Below are 6,210 nucleotides of genomic sequence, written 5' to 3'. Positions count from 1 at the left end.
GTTAAAGGCATTAATTGAACAAGCAATTAAAATAGGGGGTTTTGTGGTTTTAAATCAATATAAAGAGCAGCAAGCAAACAAATTTAATTAATTCAGACAATAGAAAGTAGCAATCCTTAGTTCATCCAAATAGATTCTATCCTCATTCCACTTAAGATTTAACATTTATCCTCTCTCCCATGAATTAGGTTAATTTAACAAGCGAAAATCAACCTTATGGTCCTAACGAAATTACGCAATTTGTTAAGCTCTAATCCCTCATCCCAAGATTATGCAACCTTAGAATTAAACCTAAGATTAAGCAATCCCTAATTTAGAATCTCCTTAAACGAATTACGGTTAATTAAGTAATGTCCCCCTCATTCACCATTAATTCAATTCAAGAGGCAAGGAAGAAGTAATTCATGAAAAGAAAAGAGTTATATTATCATTAAAATCAAGGAACTCAAGAATTCATGTGAAATCACTAAGGACTACACAAAATTTAGCCCTCCATAGAAATGGGGTCAAAAATACAGTTTGGAAATATAGAAAACTCATTGGCATTAATGTAAAAGCAAGAGAAATGAGAAACCAAACCCTAGGTTGGACCCTTAGCTGTCACCCAAGGTTGCCCTAAGCTCTAAAATATGTCCTAATTTAGTAAAGAAGAGAAAAGGTACCAAAAGTGTAAGAGCTCTCTGCCCTAATTTGGCAAAAATCTATTTATACTAAGGTTGGTGTCCTCCAAAGTGATTACTTTCATTCTTTCATAGTAGACATGCACAATATCAGTTAGTTTTTGCCTTTTTGTAGTATCCACTATCAACTTTGATAGTAGACACGCACAACACTGGTACATTTTGGGCGCTCTAGAGTGACTACTATGAACTTTCATAATAGTCACGCGCAGGCTTAGTGGATTCTAGGCTGCTGTAGTGGTCACTTTTAGCTTTGAAAGTGATCACTTTGGTCCATTTGCTGAAAGTAGCTTGCTGTAGTGGTCACTATCAATCTTGAAAGTAGTTACTTTCACCTCAAATTCCTCAAATTCCAATAATTCTTCAAAATAAGCTTGAGGATTCTTGCCACATTATTCAAATGATCAAAACATGTAAAATAAACTATCTAAATCAATGTAAATTAACCAAAAACTAAGAAACCTATATTATTTAGCCTAATTAGAATATTCATCTTATTTACACTATCTAAGTCTATTCTTTTCTATAAAAAGTAATAAATGATGTATAAAAATTTAGTAAAATGTGGATTCATCAGTCATAGTGAGTTCTAAAAGTTGTCTTGTATCTATCAGCAGGATTGAGCAATATTTGATCAGAAGCGTATCATTATAGGCCATAAACCGAATTGTGCCCACACCACTACCACCTTTTAATGCATTCAAAGATAAATGGTGATCCTCATGAACCTCCTTAGAATTATTAGCCACAGTATCCAACTTCTCCTCAGAATCATGGAATTTCAACTCAACATCATCAATCTCAGTTTGCAACAACAAATATTGTCTGTTGGGGCATTTATGAGTGAAGAAAAATTTCTCATCACAAAAATAACTAAGACCTTTCTCTCTTCTTAATTGCATTTCAGCAGGGCTAATTTTTTTTTACTGAATTATATCTAACAGTGGGTATATTAGGAATTGGTAATAATGGAGGTAAGGTGGCTTTTGACTAATTTTTAATGATAGTATTATGAGTGTTTGGAGAAGACCATATAGAATATCTGGGAGAATAATGTGAACAACGAGTAACAGGCACATGAACATTTTTTTTTCTCGTACAATTTTGCTAAAGAAACAACTCGTAAAAGCTCAGTGGGAGCTTGAGCTACTATCTCTCGATGTATATCTTTGTTTAAACCACTAATGAAACAATAAGCAAAGCTTCAAGAGTCAAACCATTAGATCTATTAGCTAATGCCATGAACTTCAAATAATAATCAGCAAACGTACTAGATTGTTGTAGTTCAAACAATTCAGCCATAGGATAATTAAAGAGTGAGGGACCAAATTGAGATTCGAATGCACGTCTAAGTTCATCCCACATATTCACCGTTTGCATCCTTTGTAACATCTAAAACCAAGGAATTACATCCTTCTCAAAATGAATCGAACCTATATCCACGCAGTCTTGATTAGATGTGTGATGATAGTTGAAAAATTCTCTACTTTGAAAATCCACTCCATTACTGGAGTTTGACCATCGAAATGCGCAAAATCCAAGGAAATGTCCTTAACACCAGAAGTTGCAGAAATAAGAGTCACCGAAAAACTTGGAGTGCTCGGAGTACTGGCCTGTGAGTTCGAATCACCAATGACCTTAGATTGATTCTGGATTAACAGGTCGATAGATTGTTGCATCAGATCCATGCGAGCTTGATTAGAAGCTTAAAGCTGGTCAAAACGGTCTTGTAAGGTTTGGTCACACGAGCATTATTCCTCCATCCACAAGGTGAGAGATGAAACTTGCGATTGAAGTTTTTGAAGTCTTGTGCGTTCATTATGCTTGGCCATTGATGACAAAGAAAGCACCAATGAAACAATATCGAACAAGGAACAGAAATTGAGACAGAACAGCAAGAAAGAATAGCAGAAAATTATCAGGGAGAGAGAATAAGAAATGACCAGGGAGAAGATACCAATTCCATAAGCATCCCTCAAATCTTCATCACAAAATCCTTATAAAGTGTGTTAGGCTTCATCTTTCGCATGCTACGTCTGACTTCCGCACTTTTCGCATCTGCTGCCACATGCCCTTCTCCCATAATGAACTTTGGCACCAATTTCTCACCTCCCTCCTTACATGTTACAGAATCATTTGTTTCGTTTTTCCAACTAACAATAATTTCGTTTTCATTGTTGTATGCTTGCCAACAAGAACTTCACATCAGAATTTCAACATAAAGATGATGGAATTACATGTGTGTATGGGAGCCTATCGAGTAAGAGGATGCTCTCATATCTTCCTTCCTTAAAATAAATCCTAGAACCTAAATTTTAGAACATAGCCACACTTTTAAGGTGTACAATTTTATTATTTTATTTTTAACAAATAAAATGATTAAGGACAATTTTAATTTATATTTTAATCACCTTATCATTATTACTTATTTGAAAATCATTGCGACACACACTTGATTACACTTTCTATTATTAAATAGATTTTGTATTACTTATAAAATAGTATATAGATTCACATTATATTTAGTAAAACTCAAATATAATTATCTAATGACAAATAATATATTAAAAATGTTTTTAAAAATTTTGTTATGATTTCTTTTTCTTAAAGGTAAGCTCAAAAGTCAATTTGGTCACTTAACGAATGTGTCATAGTTTCATCTTAGGCACTAACTATCACTAATAGATATATTTGCACCACACAAGCCCACACCCTGGACTAATACACAAGGACATCAGTCACACAAACTGTCAAAATTTGAAGCTTCCTTCACTCTCTTAATCATTTATTAGGTATGCTTTATCTGAGAAGATTTTAGGCCTTCTCCTCCCTCTTTTGACTACAGAAGTGAACACTAAAAAGATTCTTTAAACTACAACGAGAATGTAGAAAAGTTGTCCCCACTTCCTTTCACTACCATTAGATTTTACTTTATGTGCTTTGTTTTGGTGTGTGCATGACAAATTGCCAAGGCAAGGTTGCAGTTCATTTCTCTAATGGTTCAACTATACTTCAATCTTACATGACTATTTTCTCATTTGTGGATGCCGTGTCACTTTTACGCACTTAAGATTTGGGAACATAATAACAAGGAAAGCAAGTTAAAATAATGAGAAGAGACAAGTTTTGAAAGAATGACAAACTCTAAAATCTTCTTAAAAGAAAGCAAAAAAATCATGCCAAATTTAGAGAAATTGCACACACATATATTTCTCTTAACTATTCCACTTTTACTTTTTATAAAACGTAGTACATTAGAAATAATAATGAATATCATGAATTTACTATTTTAGTATCAACAAATTAATGATACAATTGATGCGCATTTTAATGACAATATTAAACCTTATTCTAAAATATTTTTTATAAATAAAATATGAACTTCAAATAAAATCTGAGAAAAGTTATCTTCAAAGTTAATGTAGATTACAAATGTAATTTTAATTTAAATTATTTTATATTTTTTTCTAATATTTATACAAAGTTATTGAATATTTATACAAACTTAATATTTATTTTTTTTCTAATATTTATATTACAAGGGTGGGCAGGTAAGGCATAGACTTTAGGCTCTCCAAATTTATTTTTTTTTAGTTTTAATATATATTTAAAAATTAAAAAAATTAAATTTAAAAATAATTTTTAATTCACATATTTAATTTAATTATTAAATTTTTATTGAAATGAGCCATAATTTCTAACTAATAATAATAAATTATTTTATTAATAAAAAAAATTATTTTTAAATTTGTTTTAAGCCCTAAAAATTCTTGAGCCGCTGCTGATCAGTAATAAGTCTATATTTATTTAATGGTTAGGGACTGTTTTTGATACACACTAAATCATCTAAATAAGTTTTGTGAGAAATATTTGTCAACGGTATAAAAAAAAGTGCATGTGTAAAAACCATCCAATGTATGAACAATAAAATCGAGTTTCTTAAAAAGCATAGAAGAAAAAAACTTGACCGATCAGTGATCAGCAATGCAGAGAGAAAAAGTTGCAACAAATCAATAGTTAGATTCAGACATTGAATCAAGTGCGCCAATTTTTGAAAAAAATAATTATACAAGTGTGTTTCTGAAAGCTTATTACTGTAGTCAAAATGTTCATATGCTTCTCAGCTAGGATGTGCATAAATGAAAGTGGATATATATATATTCAAATGAAGGTTTCGGCTTGTTACATGACAGGATATGTCCCACGAAAGGAACACGATATTAGTGAGTAGGGAAAGCTTCTACCTAATAAAGCAAGAGAAAATGACTGCTGTTGAAACTTAAAAACCCACGCTGGAGGCAATGGGCCAATTTAGACGACTTTTTAAGTTTCATCTCATTCAATCCAAAGAAAAGTTCTTTTATATGAGAAAAAAGATATAATTATAATACTCTATTTGTAATAAAAATTGTAAAAACAATAAGCCATGGGCCCAGTGACCCAATCCAGACAATAAACACTCACGATGCAACAACTCCAGATTTTATTGCACGCAGCAACAACTTCGATAATTGTTGGGTGGAAAGAGTAGCTATATATGCTATGGATAAAGTGATAAACAATAAAACAAGTTGTGTGGACGAAAGAGGTCTCATTTAATCTATAAGACAAGCGTAATAGTAATTGAATTTAACCACTCAATTTAATGTGGGGGAGAGAGATCAACATACTTTTGAGATTAACAATGTGTAGACAGCTGTGAAAATTAACAGATCCAATGATCGATATAGCTCAATTTGGAAACATAGAAAAAGGTGAATTATTTGGTCGGACTAAAATATATGGCCACCCTCTTCATAGATTTCAGGCTCCTTATGCCTCGTGTCTTTTTTTTGTTAAAGTCAACCCATTGAAAAAAACATCCATTACACCTAAGAATCTGAAAAGTAATGATCGAATTGTTTGAATTTTTAACAGACGGAAAATCGAACTTTACTACTATATGCTAGCTACTGTCTCTCTTCCAGAAAACTCCGTAGTTCCACCACTTCTCACCCGTTTTTGGGAGAAATTTTGCATGTTGATTATGCAACATTTTGGGCAAGTGGAACTTCATCATGCATGCAAGGACGATTTGTTGTTACTATCTAGATATGCTGTGTATTATTTGTAATGTTTCCTCAAACTCCCTTAACTCCGCTTTGTTTTAGGAGTATGATGCAACGAAAAAAAAAAAAAACAATTTTTTTCCATTCTCCTAAATAATTAAGAAATGTCATAATAATTTACTTTATTTCCTATTTTTAAGTATAAAAAACAGTAAAAATAATTTTAAATTTAATTGTTTTCAATATAAGTATTAAAAACAAAGTAAAGAGATATTATATTTTTATAATTCTCTATAAAAAATAAAATCATTTTTTAAAAAATTAAACATGCATTCCCTTGATTTCTACGAATTTGTACAACATAGTAACCATCAGAACCCACAACATCCAACTTTGGGACGTGTGGTGGTTGTCAAGGTATTTTATATGTTCATTTTGATGGTGCTAGGAGATAAAGAATGATGTCAACCAAGTCACATGAT

This window comes from Abrus precatorius, unplaced genomic scaffold (genome assembly GCF_003935025.1).
Source record: "Abrus precatorius isolate BTA unplaced genomic scaffold, Abrus_2018 Scaffold7, whole genome shotgun sequence".
Lineage (NCBI taxonomy): Eukaryota > Viridiplantae > Streptophyta > Magnoliopsida > Fabales > Fabaceae > Abrus > Abrus precatorius.
Note: the sequence above shows the minus strand (reverse complement) of the source record.